This window comes from Ptychodera flava, chromosome 6 (genome assembly GCF_041260155.1).
Source record: "Ptychodera flava strain L36383 chromosome 6, AS_Pfla_20210202, whole genome shotgun sequence".
In the NCBI taxonomy this organism is placed as follows: domain Eukaryota; kingdom Metazoa; phylum Hemichordata; class Enteropneusta; family Ptychoderidae; genus Ptychodera; species Ptychodera flava.
In genome coordinates, this window is record NC_091933.1 from 18376787 (window position 1) to 18399313 (window position 22527).

At 37.0% G+C, this 22527-nt stretch overlaps 1 protein-coding gene across 1 annotated transcript in view; it reads left to right on the forward strand.

Moving 5' to 3' along the window:
* The window catches only part of LOC139134237 (mucin-22-like), a 40002-nt gene that overhangs the window by 16013 nt on the left and 1462 nt on the right, over positions 1-22527 (forward strand). The gene's annotated exons all lie outside the window — the stretch shown is intronic.

Consider the following 22527-nt stretch of genomic DNA (forward strand, 5'->3'; position numbering starts at 1 on the left):
ATAACAATTCTTTGACACGAAAGTGAACTGTTTATCTAAAGGTAAATCCTCAGCTTTTAGCAGTCACTCGCAAGAAAAACGCACATGCTTTACGTTGAAGTTGTTTGTAGCCTCGCCAACCTGTATATTTGTCTGTTGTACTTACAACCACGCCCCAGCAGCATCACTGGCACATTCAACTTGAATAGAATACATTTTACATTCAGAAAAACCTGGATGGTGTTCTCCCAAAATTTCTTCGAATGTTCGGTCTGTTTAACAGAAGACAAAATCGACCTTTCTCACCATGATCGCATTTGCGAAACAAATTGAGTACACGTTTATGTCCATCGCGAGTCACCATTTTTGTTTAGACGAGGCCTGCTATATAGTAGAGGCCTGCTATAAGTAGGCATACCAGGCCCTTTTTTGTTCTCGGTTAAACTTACTTGAATTGTATGTTTTCTTGAAGATCTTGTCTCAGGATTCAAAAAACTGTTTGAATAATGGTTCTATCTTGTCTACTTCCAGGGTTACGATTTTTTTAGAATTAAAATATGCTCGATTTTTTGACAAAAGGTCAAAAAATTTCAACATATAGCTGAGAGTCATTTTGTGGGTATCCCTATGAAAAAATATAGTTGTATAATAACATTAATTCTCTAACTAATCTGCTTTAAAATACTTTTTGTGCAATATATTGTAAGAGTACGGTATAAGGAGCTTTTGTTTTCTTTACACAGAGACTTGAAAATGCCAAAATTTTGTGAGACAGAGTTGAAAATTAATTGGAAGGCACCGTGTTACGTGTATACTACCAGTCAAAAAGCTATTTTTCGCCATTTTCAAACTACTGTAATTTTCAGAGTTTTAAGCTAGCTCTGTCAAATTTTGGACAGTTAAACTTGAGTAATAACAATTAGATCTGTAAAATTTCTTAAGTGTTACATTTGAGAAATTCTGATATTCAAAAACCAAAAATCATAGGAATATGAATAAAATAAGTCATTGTTCAACTGATCAACTCACAGTACAGAATAATCCCCCTGGAGCTGTCCTTTTTTACACAAGAATATTACTCCCCCCTAAAAAGCTGTCATCTTGTTGTAGTCAATTTTCCTTTAGCATTGAAATCTAGAGCCATGGTTATGATTTTTTCCTTTCCTTTCCTTAGATTTTTCATTCTCTCTTCATTGCCCGTCTTTCAACTTGTCTTGTTTATCAATTCCCGATTCCTGCACTACCCCTATCTGTCATTTTCCCAGTTTACGTTTAAGGTTGTTTACATACATTTATTATAATAATAACCATGGCATGCTGACTTTATTCCCATACCGGTACATCATTGAAGTGTTCAACGAAGTACGTACGTACGGCAAAATTCACGGTAAATTCCGAACGCACAGATTTTGAAACTACTCAGAACTGACCTTAACACACAGTTTTTGGTGTACGGGTTTATATTGTAATGATAGAATGACTATAAAAGTAAAATTGACCAAAATTTTGCTCGATTCACTATCACAAAACACTTCCGGGTTTTCACTTGGCCTGCATGGCCGCGCTGTGCATGGCGCGGTTCGGAAATGACAACAACAAGGTAAATGAAAGATTACATCAAAAAACGGCCGTGAAAATGCTTCAAACTTTCCACAAATTTAATATAACAGTTGCTGTTTGGTATACTAACTCCGATCACTGAAAATTGTCCCTGCATTTTAGCGAAAAGCTACCCACAAAACGCCGTTTAGGCACTGAACAACATACTGTAACGAGCCATTCCATTTTAACATAGGAAGTAGTGGCCTGAGAAATGTGCGTACCGCAGTACGGCACGCTGCAGCGCTGTATGGCAAAAAATAATGCTGGATTTTGAGCGCTAAAATGACACGATATTTTTTTCTTTATTTTCAAAAAAAAAATCCCATGGTAGAACGAGCAGTTGAATTGAAATTTTTTTTATCGATAATTTTATTGAATTAGACCCAACACTTTTTGAGATACAGCAGTTTGAAAACCGGACACCGTTCGGTGTGCAACAGCTGTCAGTGTCGATGTCATCATGTCGCAAGTTTTCATGACCGTCTGGCATCACTTCTAGAAGAATGACGTATTAGTTCTCGCGTGATTCGCGCGATTTGTCATAGTTCTCGCGTGATTTCATGCGTTTCACGTTTTTTCATACCGTTATTTTTACTTCCGGGTTTACGAGGCTCTAAAAAGTCTAGGGTCGGGGGGTTAAAATTGGGTTGGGTCGGGTAATCGGAACAGCACATATTTTTTTGTTTGGCCTTACTCCACACACGTCCTTGTTACAAAACAGATTAACTTGTTATGAGAAAATGAATTTAGGGAAATTGTCATACATATTATCATCAATAATGGCGTCATTTTAATGGAAACATTGTACTCTATGCAGCAGATTACCGAGTCCAATGTCGTGGACGCTAGATTGGAAGTAGGACATCGCCATTGAGAGTCGCTGAATATTTATCATGTGCTACAATACTCTATTTTCATCATGCTGTGTATTGGTTTGCTGACAGTGTTTCATCGTTTACACAAGAAAGTTCCCTGTTCACCCGAGTCAGCAACTATTTCATGAAATCATTTCAGGGCATTGTCTGTTATCTTGGATGTTTTCTATCTTTCATTCTAAAAGTACTGCATGAATTGCGCATCTGCATCATCAGTTGAAACCTTTGACCTCGCCGAGAAAAGAAATGACAACATTTGGTTGTAAAAAATATAGAATCCAGAGCAAAAATCCAATGAGTTCAGGACAGGTTTGTAACTGGTCTGATTAGTCCCCTGTGCAGCCTTTATGAATAGCCGTAGCTGCCAAAGAGCCTCAGACACTGTAATTTCTCTATGAAATAGTTCTGTTGGTACATGACTGTATAATGACATGTGATCTCTTTCTGTGTCAACTGCTCTGGCTACAGGTCCTCATAAAGTGTCATTCTAATATACATATATAGTTGTTTATGAGGCAAAATATAAACAAGTTTTTCCATGCAAAACTTGTTTGTATTTATTCATATATGTTTACATATCTATTTATAGCAATATTGCGTCAATAAGGAGGAATTTAAGCATTTAATAAGACTATTAAAAACTCTAGTCAAACTCGGCTTGATTACGTTTCCATAACTCACAATTGCAATCAAGCCAAAGAAACAACTTCCATGTCCCCTTTTCCCTGCTCCAATGCCGAATTAAAATATGAAATGTGGAGAACCTCGCAAACTAGGTCACTGGCCAAGATGTTCAATGTGTCCTTGGACACGTTAGGGATTCGTGATGTCAGAATCAGAATAATCATCACTCTGTAAACCTCATTCCCACCAATCAGGACGAAAATATTGCCAGCTCTCCTTTATTCAGGTGATTATCCGCCATGACTCTTACCGTATTTCGTGACGACTATAGTAATAACATGCTCAGTCTAATCTCATGGATTTCGCTGCATATACGCTGTGCTGTATTAAGCTTACTTTTTGTATAATGAAAACGAAAAAAGTATCAAAACTGTAAATTTTGTTCTTCGTTTTTCTAAGAAATGATGAATACTGTTTCACGAAAACGTAAAGTTCATATCATTAATATGTTGCATCTCCTTCGCCGTTTTATATCGTAAAATCACTTGTGTGGAATTGCTTGTAGTACTTTACAGGTTATAAATACATTCGTGTAAATTTGCCCATTACCATGTAAAATTCAAAGATGTCCGTAGTCTCAATATTTGAAAACTAAGGCAAATTTCTAAATCAGACCCAAAACAATGGCGATATTAGTTGTGATCCTGAAGTAATTAATGTAAGTACCATTATGCTTTACTTCTCGGCATAAAATATTTTTTCTGCTAAAAAACACACAACAGAACGCACTTAGAACTGAAGAAACCAAAAAACACGACACAAAGTTAATAAGGAGGGTGCTTGAGATGTGTGAGAGGTAAGATAAGACAAGATCTCTTCACGTCATTTTCTCGTACTTCTCTCTCTACGTGAATTACAGCAATCAACATTTATTGCCAGGTTGACTTGCTTTAGCAAATAAACTGCACCACGAGAACATGTAACGCGCTCTCAAGACGCGTGTGTTTTCCTTAAGTAAAATCTGTGTCATTGGAAAAAAAATAAAGAAATAGTGGAGTCTGCCGTTCTAGTTACTTATTGTGAGAATTGACGTTGTGAACTGTAAAGTTAAACCCATGCGCTCATGCTAATGCAAATTAAACGATAATAGCGATCATGCCATCCCACAGTTGGGTACACTGTAAAAATAGCGGACGCCAGACGCGTCTTTACGCGTTCAAAATGTATATGTCGGTGTTCAAATTTGAACGGCTAGTGTTCATATTGTTAACACTAGTGTTCATATTATTAACAATGATGTTCTAAACCTGAACACGTAGTGTTAACAACCATCTCCTTCAAGTGTTCAAAACTCAGCATTACAGAAATTTTGCAATACTGTAAAACAATTAACAATCTTAGTGTTTTTTACTTTACTATGGCTATATTAAATTTACTACTGCATCGCTGTTATGCAAACGTACACGGATTTTGATGTAACAAATTTCCCACTAAGTGAAAAATATCTCCGGTCTAAAATTACTGAAAGCATGTTTTTTCTAAAAAAGAAAGTATACAAAATAATTTTACACGTTTATTACGGGTTGAAATTTTGAAATTTTGAAAAGAAAATCAGATAACTACCATGAACGTTTTAATTTTAACATCGGCGTGCAAGAGGCGTTCTACTCCTTAACACTTTGCTGTTCAACTTTGGTGCTTTTTCTTATCCCGTCATGCATCAAAACGGAAGTTGCGACATTTTTCTTGTAAACGCACGCTGAAGTCGTGATCGTGCGGAAGCAAGACCAGAAAGGGTAAGTTTCCTCTCAAAAATAGTAAAAGGTGTTGAATTTTGAAGCATCTGTATTATTATCCTTTGAAATTAATTGTATTGTACCTTGAAATAGATTAACTACGTGAAGAAACCTTTTTTTCTTTCAGTGGCTGCTATACCAACAACTAGCTGTGAATACGCAGTTGTACTTTTGGCCATAGCCTATCGATCGATCTCACTTGGGTCAAGGGTCATCGCAGCACAACTGTAGCGATAACCCTTGACCTGAGCGCGATCGATACGCCTTGCATAGTACCGCTGCGTAATCAAAGCTAACACATGTCTTTTAGTAGACACAGTCGCATGTTAAACATCAGTTAAACATCGTAGAGTATACAATGTATTTTTTCAGCATATGAGAGTTTGGCTTTTTTATTTTAATCAGTTGATGACAAGAAGCAGCAAATATTTTGTAACAGTATTGAAGAGAGGCACTGTATATGAAAGTCTCCCCTTCCCCTTAACCTAATCATCCCCTTGTCTTTCATTTAAAGTTTCATCTCGCCATATTACCTATTGTTGCATTTTTTCAGGATGTAAAAAGTTCGATTAACTGAAAATCATAGAGCTGTTATAAAAGCTGATGGTACAGATAGCGAAGAAGATGAGTATACAGGTAGCTGTCTGGAAACAAGCTTGAGAACCTCAGTTCATCTCTAATGTAGATTTAAATTTCCAAGGGTCACGTCAGTAACTGAATTTTGATAAGTTTCTGTATTTTTGTTCTGAATTAATCTCAGCTTTGGTAGCATGCTATGATCAACTAAATGTTGCCGGAGAATAAACTTCCTCAGACGTGTAGTCTCCCTTATTTAAATTAAAGCTGAAAGCGACAGACCATTCAGAATAAAAAATGTCCACTCTGAATTACTGATTTTTCTGAAATTTTCACTCTGAATTTTCTGTCACTTTCTGCTTCAATTTTTCATCCTCCCTTGCATCTGATGAAGGAGACTTCACGTCTTTGAAAGCTTATGCCCTTGTAACATTTAGTTGATCATAGCCTGCTACCAAACCGTAGATAATTTTGTATTGTAGCTCAACACGTCTCTTGTACTTAGCAACTGGTTTTTAGCTTTGGTGTCAGCTAAATAGGTGGATGTGTAGCATTGTCCTCAAATTTGTACATCCAAAGGTTTTTCTTAAAACAGCCTGTACGAATCCTTTAATATTTGAATTACAAGTCCCAGAGATTACCCTAATCATATATGTTCAATTTATGGTGAAATACGCAAATTTGTATTTTTGCGGCGAATTTTGCAATTTTTGGCAAAAATCTTCTTCTCTTTTACTGACGTCTTCAATATTTGGTAAACATGTCCCTAAAAATGACCTCAGTCAAATTTGTGCTAGTTGTGATGAAAAATTCAATTTTTTATATTTCATGGCAATTGTTGTCATTTTTGGTCAAAAAATGTTTAAAAAATCTTTTTCAAAACTGTTTATCGAACAGCTTTGATATTTAGGACATAGATCTCTAATGATAGTCTTTTTCAGGTTGTTCAAATTATGCAGAAATTTGCAACTTTGTATTTTTAGGACATTTCAGACATTTTTAAGACATTAGGGATTACCAGAATGTGATATATTCAAGTTTTAATGAAATGTACTTTTTTTTTTCATTTTAAGGGTGATGTTCACCATTTTTGGTTAAAAAAAATGTATAAAAATTAATAGCAGGGTACACCAGAATTTGAAAGGTCTTTACGAATATGTTTTAAATTTCTCAGAAGTATATATTTGAAATGTCACCCATTTATTTCAGGGTTTATTTAAAGATAGTACAAACAAACAAACCTTTTTGTTTATGAAGGACTTTGTTGGACAAGGAAATAGGTTTTACCCTGCCAAGGACCCACTTTCCCCATTTCAGCATGTTGTGCCTTACTGTGACACTTTGACAACTTGACATGTTGTGTTTACTTTAGTGTGGACAACTATATACCATGTGCATCAGAGAAGCCTTGACTAACTTCTTTTTTCTTCAAAATTTACATGTGTATACAAGAAGAAACCATCTTACAAAAATGGAGGATGCATTTTATACATATACATCTTTTTAACACAATAAGTATTCCAAATTTTGAGCTTTTTCAGATGATTTTTGTACGTTTTATGTTCATACTTTAAACAAGTATGAACATACTTTAAACAAGTATGAACATAAAACGTACTCCACAATATGGTGATTTTTATTGCTTATGTTTTGATAGGAAGGTGTTAACACTGTTGTTTTTTTTTCCTCTGACAAACTTTACATACAAAGTGGCAATGTTTATTTGCCCATTTTACAGTAAATTATTGTATATTACTCTAGAAATATGTCGTGTATTTTTAGAATAAAATAATTTTACTGGATATCAATTGTCTGTAATGTTATTTCAAGGCTTGAACACCCCCTGAACGTCCAAAATTAAAGGTGTTCAACAAGCGCGCATCATGTGTTCTAGCCTTTAACACACTTATCGTTGAACGGCGTCCATGCGTTCAAAAAGTGTTACAGCCCTTTGAACGCGTAAAAGCGTTCAATTTTTTGAACATATTTCCTGTGCAACGTGTGTTCAGATATGGAACACCATGGTGTTCAATATACTGTCTGATGAACACGTAGCGTCCAAAATCTGCACACGTGTGTTCAAAAATTGAACGTTGGTTGAACACGTAGTGTTAAATTTCTGAACGTCTAGAGGCATTCAAAAAGTGTTACAAAAAGGCGTTTAATTGGTGTTCTATCCTTGAACATTTAACTTTACAGTGTAGGAGTGCGATACTTTATGACGAAATTACAAGTTGCATATACAGGGTAGTTTACACAAACCGACAGGGAGAGATTAATTTCCATTAATTGGACGTACTCTAAGACCGCTTCCAGCTGGCCTGTGGTGTTTGTTTGAAAATTGTAGCTCCTATACTTTTAAAGTAGGGTTTTGAACCTGTAACTACCGAAGAATCTCTTGCAGCTGACTATATGTCAATTTATAATGTAAAGCTCTTTGAACACTTTAAAAAAACAAACAAACTTAGATACTTCTTTTAAGGATGACTCTGTTTTAAGATGGCGTTGCACACAACACAGCGTTGTTTGCTAAAAATCACTTTTATTTGAATTCAAGATTGAAATATTTGTTTGGATTCACCTTTGAGCATGACAATCAGTCGTAAGTTGGGTGAGGAAGAAGTGTAAAGTTATACAAATGTATGCAAATAACCCGATTTCCTTGCTTCTTTATTCTCCTATTTTCAATACTCTGGCTTGGTCAAATTTAGTGTAATTATCTTCTTTAAATACTATACAACAAAACGACAATTTTGTTTGGCATTAAAGTTCTGACATTTTGAATAGGAATCGTTGCAATTCTGTTTGTCATGATTTTAATGACTTTTTGAATGTCAGTCTTTCAACCCTTCCATAATGCAAAACAAAATTGTCGTTTTTTTCCTACGCACGCTGCACTTTCAAATGACATATTAAATTCCATAAGTAGTATCAAGTTTTTTTACTTAAATGAAGTTTTATCATTGATACAAAAATTTAGGTTTTCTACCAAAAACATTATGTTCCTCATCATCTTTTGAGTAAATTACTGCTACCATACTAAGCTTTAGAGTCTCTGCTTTTTGAAAATGTATACTATTAGGGGGGTTTCATGTCATCTTTAATAAGAAATATCGCTTTGAAAATTGTGATGTTTGAGTGCAAAAATAAGTCGCCTACAAGTACGTATCTTGAGGTAAACGATTTGAAGAGAGAACCGGACATATCGAAGAAGAGAGACGATTATAACACCGGAGAGCAAAGCTTTGTGATGCAGACGGTGTTCATCGGATTAGATTTAAGAGAGTTTGAGACAGATTAGAAATAAGAGAGAGTTGGAGAAAGTAAGACGGTGTCAGGAAGATGACATTGGGCCCTTTGAGCTGATGTAATAATGAAAGTGTATTCTCTCGTAATTTTATACCCTGTCACTGTAAACCTTGTTCATTGGCGTTTGAAATTTTACACGTGGTGGCACTTTAATTGGCATTCCCGAATACAACCACGCGTAAAAGTTTTATCGACTATTTCAGTGGAAGCACGGACGGATAAAAATCTTTAATTTATGAAAACGTTCGTGAATTCAAATACGCTGACATTTCGCTTTTTGGGGGACTACGTAAGAACAGTTTTATACTTATTGTCCAATCACGCGATTTTTTTCCGTACAAGAATAAATATATTCTGAGATCCCTGTACAGTCATCAATTTCAACAACTCTCAAAAGAGACTCATGCAAATGAGTGCATACGCCTACTGCCTCGCACGCGTCGATCAAGAATAGCCACGTGACCATTTTCGATCTTATCTCGAGAAAAAAAATTAAGAAATAATGTGCTTCGCATGGCAGAACGATCTAAAATTAAACAAAACAGAATGAAAAAACTCACATCATTATTTTTGTGAGAGAACTAGGATGACAAACAACCCTGCATGTTTGTAATTTTAATGTAAGATGTCCATTAATCTAAACTGAAATGATGCCGACAATAGCGTACGGAAAATCTCTGCTGAAATACGAGTCTTATTTTCCGAGGCTTTGCCGCTTCTTGATTTGAATAGGTGTTAAGGAGCAGTAAACCTCTTAGTAATGCGAGTTGCAATACGGCATATATAGCTTTAGTTCGAGTATATCTCACTTACGTAAAATTGCGAAGTTTTGATCATCAAGGTTAGATTGTCAGCCATTGTATTTCTGTACGTACTTAGACTATAACAATTTTTTATAACAGGCAAGGTCAAAAATATGTTTGTCGATTCTTTGCAAACGCATAAGATAAATGAATGGAATGAAAAATTGGTATGTATGTATGTATGTATGTATGTATGTATGTATGTATGTATGTATGCATTTCTTAATATACATTGTAGCGTGTATATTGAGTGTCAACAAGTGTGTCAGGTATTGTCATGTGCATCTGAAGAAATTGCAGTGATTTGTAATTCACAGCAAACAGTTTGACAGTCGATTTCAATTGCTTTTGTGAGGAATGGCTTTTCTTTCTTTGCTTTGTAGGTTTCGCGATGTTTATATTTGTATGCCTTATCGATGTACATGTGTACCTTATGTCTTGAAAGGCAGTGTACTCTGCAGATAACACATGAGACGGTTTTTTCGCTTTTGGTTTCAGTGGCCGGAACACTCCGCCGGAAACATATTATTTACATTCGACGACGTATCTGGCGATGACATCGTTCCGAACACGGACAGGAACCACGCCTCGGAGCGATGGAAAAACATTGACATTTACCCGACTCTTTTATAATTATTTCCGGCTCAAAAGCACGTATTTACGGTGCCCTTTTCAAATCAATATCACCAGAAAATACAGAGAGTTACATGGTAATGACGACTCTAATTTTCATCATAAATCACTAATACTTTCTACACTGACCGACACGATTGATTGAGAAAAACGAGCAAGACTATTAAATCTGGTGACTGTAACAGAAGCATAATGTGAAACACTGAGATTTCAGAAAAAAATCAACGGGGTTGTCTCAATCGCCCTTTCAGAGGGCCTTGTCTGAACGCAAAGATGATGCCCGAGAGATAACTTAGTGGATATCAACCAAGGTCCTGAAGACGGACGGGGTACGGATGGGTGTATAGATGAAGTTCATTCTCTAGGTCAATCGGCTAGCTGATAAAGTTTGGAAACTCCGGAGCGGCATACTCGTGTATCACACAGTTATTGAACACATTAAGTGCTATTCATTTCCCGACAGGACGTCACATTTTAATTCAATGCAAGTTTCATCCTATGACACTCATACGGTAAATTTTATCAACAAAATCACCAACTACTATCACAGATGTACACGATGGCATCTAAAATTACATTAAACTTCCAGCAAATTATCTCATCGCACCCCGATTGCGAGTGCAGATTATTCTGATACAAACTCAATCGGGTTCCACGACGCAATCTCGGTCATCTTGATTTGATTCGTTTTCCGAAATCTGAAATCTTCATGATCTTTGAATATCTGGTCCTTGCTATAAAATTGCTAATTTTTTGTGGTCTTTGTATTAAAAAATTGTATTAAAGAATTTGAAGACGACCCAATATTTTCGTGTTCACCATTATACTCAAGTCTATGAGAATTAATCGCTCGAGTAATCTATACACCCAAGATGAAAGAACATATAAATCGAACTGATGAATATGTTGAAAGGACAACTTTTCTCATCTTCAGATACAACATTCGACCTGAATGATTAAGGCTTTGCGCGTCCAATATGCAAATGGAGTACAGATGTTAACACGGTGCATACTGAGACAGGGATACTCTGGCCGCTGTAACCCTATAAGATCGTCACGATATAGCAGGATGAAATTACTACAACATTTAGGAGAAAATCCCTATAAATTATTCTGTTCAGTCATATTTTTATTGACTTCATAAATGTGAAACTGTAATTTGAGCTAACTCTTTCCTTGTGGAATATACAAGTTCATTGTCAACGGTATGGTTCAATTTCAGAGTCACTTTATTGCAGAGAAGTCGTTTTGTTTAACAGACTGATGATTATATCATGGACAAACGGTTGAGGGCGCCGGACAGATCCAGGATAAGAAAGCAAAATGAGAAAACATGGAAGAGAATATATTGAAATTGTACGGCATTTCTTTTGAAATCGACATGATGAAGATTTTAAAAAATGCAATGGTAAACGACATGGACCACTCACAGTGAGCAGAAAAGCGGCTTTGGCTTGCGATGGGCTATATCCCCCTTCATTGGTAAAAATAAACATTGTCTGACAGCGGTACTCAGTGTTGCTACAGACATTTCAAAGGAACAACACCTGTTTTTACAAGTTTTAGTAAATAAATATGCCAGATTTACGTCGCAAATGCTCAACTTTTCACAAATTGCTAGTCCGTTGTCATACGGGTCACGTGATACTCAGAAGTCAAACACTAAAACTTGGGCTGTATTTCCTTGTTTAACATTATGGAAAGCTGCGTTCACAAATATTTGGTTGGGGCGCTGCTGGAATCATGATTGAATTTTTATTTGTTTTAAATCCCTCTATATTGCTGGCAGTTGCGTTTCAGTCAAGCCATAAAGTTAAGTGTCAGTATTACAATAGCACTGCTGCATATTCATAATCAAGCTGTGTTAACAAGCTTAAAGCATTCAGCACGATTTAAAAAAATTAAGTACAAAGCAAATGAGGTTGATATACAGAATACAAATTTAGAGAAAATAGCTACTGGTCATTTCCATCTTGGTTACCCAGTATAAACAATTGCCTGTTCTTTAAGAACATTTTACTCATAACCTTGCTGAAATATCCATGTATTCTCCTGGCCTTGTCGAACACAGCCTGTACAAGATGTTTATTTGCATTGGTGAAATTTGGCAGGGAGAGTATAGCCGCAAATTTTGCTGCTAGTTTTGTGTGCAAACAGTTACCTGTTTTGGTCCTTAAAAATAAGAGGTACTTGGTTTGTCAAAGTTGATATGATATGTAGTCAGCACTTGCCTGGATAGCGATTCAATTGTTAAAATTACAATCTCCTGTTTTTGTTGATATAGAAATTTAAATATATGCTCGAAGGAGTAGAAGAAAAAGCGCCGGTTCATACAGAGATCATAAGTATTGAAGATACCAACAGTTGCAGCTTCTGTCGCCTGTTATAATTTCTACCTATTGTTTTCATATGAAAATCCAATAGCATCCATACTTTTTAAAATTGATAAAAAAAAAATACATGTACATTTTACTGAAATGCTATAAAATTACTCCAGAATTTGTTTCGTTACTATTAATATTGGAGCCTTGGGATGTCATGACGATATTTGTTTTTTCAAATTGCCAACCAAACTGAAGAATCTTATAATGTTAAAATGAAGGAACAAATTTTTTTCTGTTTTCCCTTCAGGCAGTTCAAACCGTTCAAATGCCCCTCTTCTACCTTTCAAATAATTCACCCTCTCAGAATTCTTTCAACCTCCCTCCAAGTATTTGTGAATGCGGCCTTAGAACTTGTTTCTTTCCTGGGCGACAGTACGACCACATAGCTATGTTGTCTGTGCTTCCTTACAACGAATCAAACTTAAACCTCACCTCATATACGTCTGAATTGACTCCATACAGCATTATTAGACTCATATCTAGGTGAATATGAATTCCTAGCGCCGAATCTATTGACGTGCAACGTCGTACACCCATGACATCATATTACATCAATATTCACACTATTGACATGCCAAATGCTCCCACCCTAACGACACATGCCGCTATCAGATGAATGGGTTACACGATCTGAAAGTTAGTCACCTCATTATGACAGGTCCTTTGTGGCCCAATTGCATATTTCTATTTTGTTTGCTTTCAGGGTGTATGTTTGTAACAATTCGCACTTAATCAATGTCATAAGGGTTTTATATAAATAGTATCTAAATTATTTGAACCCCTTAAAGACACGCAAGGGCACCCCACCCAAGGCTCATAGGTCCAAGGGTATGTGAATGCTGAATAAGTAACAACCCACAACAACCCACGTGAAAATGTCAAAACGCAAAGACTTTGCTATGTGAACTTGTCAGTATATATTGTCCTGTGCATTTTCCGAGCCAACCTGATGTAAATGTTGCCATGAAAAAACAATAAATATCATGACAAGGAAATCGATAAGCTAATCTGTCAAACAATGAAAAAAACTGAGTGGGATTGATAATCCGGGCACTGGTTTAGAAACACGTCATATGAAAATTTCCTTGGTACAGAAGTTGCAAAGTCGTTGGCCTATACACAGCGTGCTTTGTGCGGGGAATCAGCTAGATGTCTGTAAGTTTTTACTCCGAGGAATAATAGTACAAGCGTTAGATATCATGACGGTCCGTCTTACTATTGGCCTAATAGCTTTCCTTATTCTAGGTTTTATACAAGGTAAGTAGCTTGAACTTCAGCCTTTTAATTTTAGTTGTTTATGTGCACTTTTTATTCGATTACACATATAGCAGACAAAATTTATATTCGGTTGCAGGGTGGTGAGTATATGAATACATCGCATAAGTTCAACATTCAATTCAAGTGTTGCATTACTTCGACGTCATTCAATGTTTATGAAGCGACTGTTCAGGAGTTGTAGATTCAGTTAAATAACATGAACTAAATAAAACGATCAGGCAGATTGATACAAACCTTGAGTGATTTAACAAACTGGTCTACTTCGACTAGAAAGGGAAACAGACACGAGCTCGGTTTTATCTACTTCCTGGCATGATAGATTTTGATTTGAATCAAGCGACCCCTGATGACCGTCTTTCTACCGGGGCAGCAAACATGCCGATATAAAAACTAAACTGTAGAGGCATTTCATCATCAAGTAAATGTACTATATTGAGATATAAATGAGGTCAAATAAGTCTTGTTAATGGAAAATTGTATCACAAATGCCCTCTCGCTGTGATTTATAGAGTTACTCTCAAGAGACAAGTTGACGTCCCTTTCCAATGCCAACGGGAATTTCAAAGCTCTTTTCTACTAGCCTTTTTGATTTTGCCCTTTTCTGTTAGTAATCAACCGAAAGAGGTGGGCAATTTCATATACTTTGGGTGTGTCTTGGAATAGTTTTGGAGGAAACAATTTCCAAGAAGCTTAAAAAATCCATCCACAGTTTGTTGGCAATAGGAAAGACTGCAAGCAAGTATTAGGAAAGGGTATTTTTTGAGATGCCAAAAGAAAAAATAAATAGGACAGTTTTGAAATGTTTGCGTGAAAGGGATACCTGATCGCTTTTGAAGCAGTGATGCCATCAGTTTGAACTACTTCTTGGCTGTTCACTTGACTATATTCTCATTTGCATATACTTTGTATATAGTCACCAGAACATTGTTACGGGAATGACTCACACCTCCAAAACTTAGTTACTTTACCCAAAGGTTAATTTATAGCCATCAATATATTTTGCGTTAGCAGACTTAATGAATTCAAATTCATGTATTTTAATTCTTAACAGTTACATACAACATAAAGTTAAGAGTAAATAAATACCATGGTGTAAACTAATCTACGTAAACCGGACACACGCCAAATTGGCGGGAAATGCAAAATGACGCTAATTTACGAGAAGTCTGGAAGAAAGCACAGTATGATTGGATGATAGTAACATAATGAAGGCAGTCAACACTTAATAAATGGACATGGGAACTTCACCTGATCCTTCAGTAAGCTGTCAGTGGTGGATGTTCACTTTGACATGTAAATTGAAGATTAAGAGCTGTATTGACGCTCGTGATTGGATGTATTGTTTATCTTAATTTAATATCTCATTTCACCATAACATCACATGACTTTAGGCATCTATCAAAAATATTAAATATGAGTTATCATTATATCATTGTTGCCCTATATTAGCTTAAAGGATATACCTGATTGTTCTTATAACGTGGCCCACTCCAGTTTGCTACATAAACATATCGTACATGTCTTCAACAGATAATGTTATTTCATCAACAGCAACGAATACTCAAGTCACTACTACTGAAGAATCAACATCATCAGCGACTCTTACTGACACAACTACTTCTCTGACCTCTATTACAACAGAAACAATACCTGGTTTCTCCTCAACAAATGCTGCCACTACGTCTGTGACAGTGACTCAGCCAACAAGTGTCGGGGACTCAACAACGTACGTGTCTTCAACAAATGATGCTACTCCATCAGAAAATCCGAATACTGGAGTCGAAACGTCTGAAGAATCAACATCACCGATGACTTCTACTGATACAACTTCTTTTGTAGCCTCTAGTAGACCAGAAACAACAGCTGATTTCTCCTCAACAAATGCTGCCACTTCTTCTGAGACAGCAAACAGTCCAACAACCTCCGAAGACTCAACAACTGAAGTGTCTTCAACATATGATATAACTTCATCAGAAAATCCGAATACTGGAGTCGAAACGTCTGAAGAATCAACATCACCAATGACTTCTACTGACACAACTTCTTCTGTAGCCTCTAGTAGAACAGAAACAACAGCTGATTTCTCCTCAACAAATGCTGCCACTTCTTCTGAGACAGCAAACAGTCCAACAACCTCCGAAGACTCAACAACTGAAGTGTCTTCAACAGATGATATTACTCCATCAGAAAATCCGACTACTGAGTCGAAATGTCTGAAGAATCAACATCACCGATGACTTATACTGATACAACTTCTTCTGTAGCCTCTAGTAGACCAGAAACAACAGCTGATTTCTCCTCAACAAATGCTGCCATTTCTTCTGAGACAACAAACAGTCCAACAACCTCCGAGGACTCAACAACTGAAGTGTCTTCAACAGAAGATATTACTTCATCCGAAAATCCGTCTACTGGAGTCGAAACGTCTGAAGAATCAACATCACCGATGACTTCTACTGATACAACTTCTTCTGTAGCCTCTAGTAGAACAGAAACAACAGCTGATTTCTCCTCAACAAATGCTGCCACTTCTTCTGAGACAGCAAACAGTTCAACAACCTCCGAAGACTCAACAACTGAAGTGTCTTCAACAGAAGATATTACTTCATCCGAAAATCCGACTACTGGAGTCGAAACGTCTGAAGAATCAACATCACCGATGACTTCTACTGATACAACTTCTTCTGTAGCCTCTAGTAGACCAGAAACAACAGCTGATTTCTCCTCAACAAATGCTGCCATTTCTTCTGAGACAACAAACAGTCCAACAACCTCCGAGGACTCAACAACTGAAGTGTCTTCAACAGAAGATATTACTTCATCCGAAAATCCGACTACTGGAGTCGAAACGTCTGAAGAATCAACATCACCGATGACTTCTACTGATACAACTTCTTCTGTAGCCTCTAGTAGAACAGAAATAACACCTGATTTCTCCTCAACAAATGCTGCTACTTCTTCTGAGACAGCAAACAGTCCAACAACCTCCGAAGACTCAACAACTCAAGTGTCTTCAACAGATGATATTACTCCATCAGAAATCCGACTACTGGAGTCGAAACGTCTGAAGAATCAACATCACTGATGACTTCTACTGATACAACTTCTTCTGTAGCCTCTAGTAGAACAGAAACAACAGCTGATTTCTCCTCAACAAATGCTGCCACTTCTTCTGAGACAGCAAACAGTCCAACAACCTCCGAAGACTCAACAACTCAAGTGTCTTCAACAGAAGATATTACTTCATCCGAAAATCCGACTATTGGAGTCGAAACGTCTGAAGAATCAACATCACCGATGACTTCTACTGATACAACTTCTTCTGTAGCCTCTAGTAGAACAGAAACAACACTTGATTTCTCCTCAACAAATGCTGCCATTTCTTCTGAGACAGCAAACAGTCCAACAACCTCCGAAGACTCAACAACTCAAGTGTCTTCAACAGGTGATATAACTGCATCAGAAAATCCGACTACTGGAGTCGTAACGTCTGAAGAATCAACATCACCGATGACTTCTACTGATACAACTTCTTCTGTAGCCTCTAGTAGACCAGAAACAACAGCTGATTTCTCCTCAACAAATGCTGCCACTTCTTCTGAGACAACAAACAGTCCAACAACCTCCGAAGACTCAACAACTGAAGTGTCTTCAACAGAAGATATTACTTCATCCGAAAATCCGTCTACTGGAGTCGAAACGTCTGAAGAATCAACATCACCGATGACTTCTACTGATACAACTTCTTCTGTAGCCTCGAGGAAAACAGAAAAAACACCTAGTTTTTCCTCAACAAATACTGCCACTTCTTCTGAGACAACAAACAGTCCACCAACAACCTCCGAAGACTCAACAACTCAAGTGTCTTCAACAGATGATATTACTTCATCAAAAAACCGAATACTCGAGTCGAAACGTCTGAAGAATCAACATCACCGATGACTACTACTGATACAACTTCTTCTGTAGCGGCCTCTAGTAGAACAGAAAAAACACCTAGTTTCTCCTCAAGCAATGCTGCCACTTCTTCTGAGAGAACAACCAGTCCACCAACAGCCTTGGAAGACTCAACAACTGACGTGTCTTCAACAGATGATATTACTTCATCAGTAAAAACCGACTACTCGGAAGGCTCAACCACTTATATGTCGACATCATCAGTGACTTTCGTTGATACCACAATTTCCACTACTATATCTTCTACAGGCGGAACATCAACTGACAACTTCGTGACAACTGAGAATGGAGCTACTTTCACTAGACTTTACAGGACGACTTCACATGAACGGTCACCTTCAATGACTACATATATAGACAGAACAGTGTCAGATGTACCCTTGATAGAATCACCCCCTGACCAGGCAACAGATAAGAAAGGTATGCATTATACTTTGATTGACAAAACAGACTTATGTAGAATGAAAATGTTATCTTCTTAACATAGGTGTTTGGTAGTATTTGAAAATTTGAATCTCTTACGGCCAGTGTGATTGTTATTTCATGATATTGAAATATGTCATTCAGAAAGGACGAGTTAAAATCATTGTATGTCGGCCGATTCTTCAAATATAACAGTGCTATTACAGGAATAGAAGACGGCTTTGCTACTGTTCAATGCTCTGTCTTCGTGGGCTCCCTTCAGACTGAATTAATGGATACTTCAAGCACGCAGAAAGTCAAATTGAAATCGTATGGGTAATTGACTAATTTCTGTTATTTTACTTTTCGTATCTTTATCATTCCTCAGAATTTCCGAAGATGGTATTTTATTACAATATACAAGTTCTTAGAAACTGGTCGTCAAAACTGGGGGATAAAACGTCACAAGAATTTAAGGAATTTGAGAATGACTTTAATGATTCGGTATGTTGCAATTCATGTAAGTGAGAGAACAACCAAGGCTGAATTTAACGCACTCGATTGAAAGAAGAATTTAAAGATCAGCTAGTTTCTGAGTATAGGGATTCACAATTTTATGATCTGTTCTAGCATGACTCGCAGGTGAAATTATTGTGTTTACCGACGGTTTAAGTGACAGATGACAAGAAACGTACAATTGTGTTACTTTCCACATGTGCATTATTACACATCAATTCACAGACAGTATGACTTGATAGAATCGTCACTAGTTGGGAATGACTAGACTTTTCTTATGACAGTCATCGCGATACATTATCTTGCATGCCTTCCTTGATCCTGTATTAAAATCTATTGAAAGCGATGGATTTTTATCAATTTCTTATGAGTGAATTAGTCTTTTTTTCCACAGTTCGGAAAGTTCTTCGGGAACATTGATGGATTTATTCGCCTTGAAATCAAGGAGCTCAGGTAAATGTCGTTACGATTAGAAAGAAAGCCCAACCTATCTTGTCTGCCATATATATCTTTACGGCCTTTGCCATGTATCGAACCACAAGCGACTGTGTCTTCAATACTACGGGCCAGACTACCGGCGATCATTTTGCCCTGTCATGTGATGTCCACAAGGGCGCTTTGGTGAAAAAGAACTGAGGAAAATCACTTTCTCCGGCGCACACACGGTGGGGAATTTGCCTCGCGAGGCAAAAACTATCAAACATGTTGAATGTTTTGCTCAACGACTAGAGAGGAAAAAACTCACGAAAAATCGCCCACACACGAGAGTAAACTAGCTTAGCAAACAGCCTCGAATGAAATATTGCTCAGCTAATTTCTCTTGTGTTTCTCTTTACTTTTTCAAACATGATGATCAGTAGCTTTCAAAATGAAGTAAAATGCCACAACACCCACTTTGTAAGCGAAACATATAAAATGTAACTTTCCCACAATGAAAGGATGGTGTGTTGTCACAAGCCACTACGGTTATTGCATGTACAGGACACTACCAAAGTACTGATCCACAGTCGTGGTTTCTTTTTGTAAAATCCCGCTCCTTTTTTCAGACCGGGCACCGTGGACATTCACTTTGAGGCAATATTCAATTCAACATCGGTTACTGAAGCGTTATCCGGCTATGGTGCATATGAAATGTCTGGTCTCAAAGACGCCGTCGATAACAAAACTGTTGGCAATTTCCAAATACCCTATGATTACTTAGGATGTAGCATTGATGATGACGTCAGCTGTGGAGGTGAGCGAATTAATTTATGTACGTGTGCAAGAGCAACACGGACACTTCTGTACAAGGCAATTTTGATTACTGTACGAATCGAAAAGAGTCTTGCTTTGCACCTAAACTTAAAACAAAAACAAGAACATTTTAAAGTTCCATTGGCTGTAGAGTTTGATCTATTTTCCAGTAAGGTGTTCTGTCTGTGAAGTACCGATTTACTGTTCTTCTCATTAAATGATACCTTGCGCTCATACATCTTGTATGAGTGCAACGTCCAATGTCTTTGACAAATGAATTCTGGACCCATTATTTAATGAACTTCTACTTAAGGCAATATCTGTAGACAAACACATATAACTACACTCGCACATACATACATACATACATACATACATACATACATACATACATACATACATACATACATACATACATACACACATACATACATACACACATACATACATACATACATACATACATATACGCATACATACATACATACATACATACATACATACATACATACATACATACATACATACATACATACATACATACATACATACATACATACATACATACATACATACATACATACATACAGAGTACATGCTACATACAGAGTACATACACGCGTACACATATAGACATGTTTTTCTTTAATTTCTTCACCTGAATATCAAATTTGTATTCTATTTTTCAGTCAATTGGTGCAGCCCAGAGACTGTCGAACCATGTAATACATATTTTACATGTACAAATACAGGAAGTGGTTCAGTGTGTCGATCTGACTGTTACTATGGCTACTGTCAAAATGCGGCTCATTGCAAACATAGCTACGACGATAATAATGAAAATGAAGTTACAAACGAAATTGAATGCAGGTATTAAATTTATGGAAAAGAAAAGAAGTGGTTTAATTCGTAAAACCTGCCTTGACAGACAAAGAATTTACACCTCATTTTTTATACACTGAGCAAACTAAAATTTGAGTTTGATGATCACTTTTAAAGTCAACTTACAGAAATTTGACAGTCATTGATTGTTCCGTTGACTTCTTCATCTTGCAATCGTGGCTTACAATAGTATTGCCCAAACTCCAAGCGAGCAAAGAAGGTCGGCTATCGAAATTTGAAAAAAAGGACAGACAAGTATTTCAAGCTTTGTAAATGCTTTCACAAAAGATACCCTCCTAAAATATGATAAGATCCTTGTCACTGAAGCTAACGCTTGATTGCAGGTGTAGAACAGGTACAAATTGGTACTATAGAGGTAAACACTGTGAGAAATACGTGAATGAGTTATACATATATCTGGCAGTAGGTCTATCTCTGCTGTTTCTCGTGGTTGTAGTGGTGGTCGTTGTGGTGATTTTAGCGAGGAAATGGAAGAAGATGAAAAAAGCATCCAAAGGAGTTACAGAAAGGTGAGTAGACAATCGCTGCTTTGCAGCAACGCGATGGGACGCATTCCTTTTCAAAACACTTTCCAACAAACTCAAAGAATACACGAAGCGATATAGAAAATTTTCAAAATTGAAAACATACACTTGTCCGAATAAATAAAATGAGTGCACATTTTGTATTCATTTTTCACGTCAGCCTACTTCTGCATGCTCGTGCCTCTTCATTGTGATGTCAAACACCCGGATGTCCAGTATTTCTCTGACATTCGTCTAGGCCCCCTAAGATAAGATCAAGGAATTTGAAATTGAGACAAACGCGTCGTATGTTTTATTCACTTCTCCACAAAGTTCTCCTGAAAGCAGAAGAATATGAAATAAAAATTGTTGCACTGATCACTACACTTTAACAACACCATTCTTTCAGCAAAAAGGTGATCTATTTTTCGTTCGACGTATTTTGGCGCGATATCGCTTAAGATATTTGTAACCGGGGCATGAGGTGAAAATCTGAGTTCTTCCATAAATCAACATTTTACGTCTGTCATGTGGACCAAAAGTTGAGTGGATATATCGTCGGTTGGTATATTGTTTGTTTAGCGCAACTTTCATGACGCGATTGATAAATTTATTTATTGCAGTTATGAACTTTATGGTATAGATTCTAGACAGGGAATATCATCTTCACCCGATGAAGAACATTTCCGGAAAAGGCAATCCAATAATTTCCATAGCATTGCCGTCCCTGACCGCTGGAATGAGGTTGATATTGAAGACGAGACTGTAGACGTAATGTTTAATCCGCTGAATAAGGACAGCGTTTGTCCCAAAGAGACAGCACACGGTACCGATTCTTCAGATGGTCAAAGTCAAATCAGTGACAATGCGACTGATTGGTATAAGAACGGCCAACGGCAATCTACTGGCAGCGGCAAGGGCCCGACTGACGAGGTCTTTCGAAACTGGCTCAGCGAATGGAGCTTTATGAATGAAGCAGATGATGACCTGAGGCGTGACCATATCGACCCAACGATACCAGTAAGTTAGTCTGAACATTTCGTCGTCAACATTTTTGTAACATTTATGTGCAAACTTAAACATGTTCGTGCTGTTGCAAAGCGTTGATGTTGAAACTGAATTAGTGACCTGATATGTAAAGATAATTTTTCTCT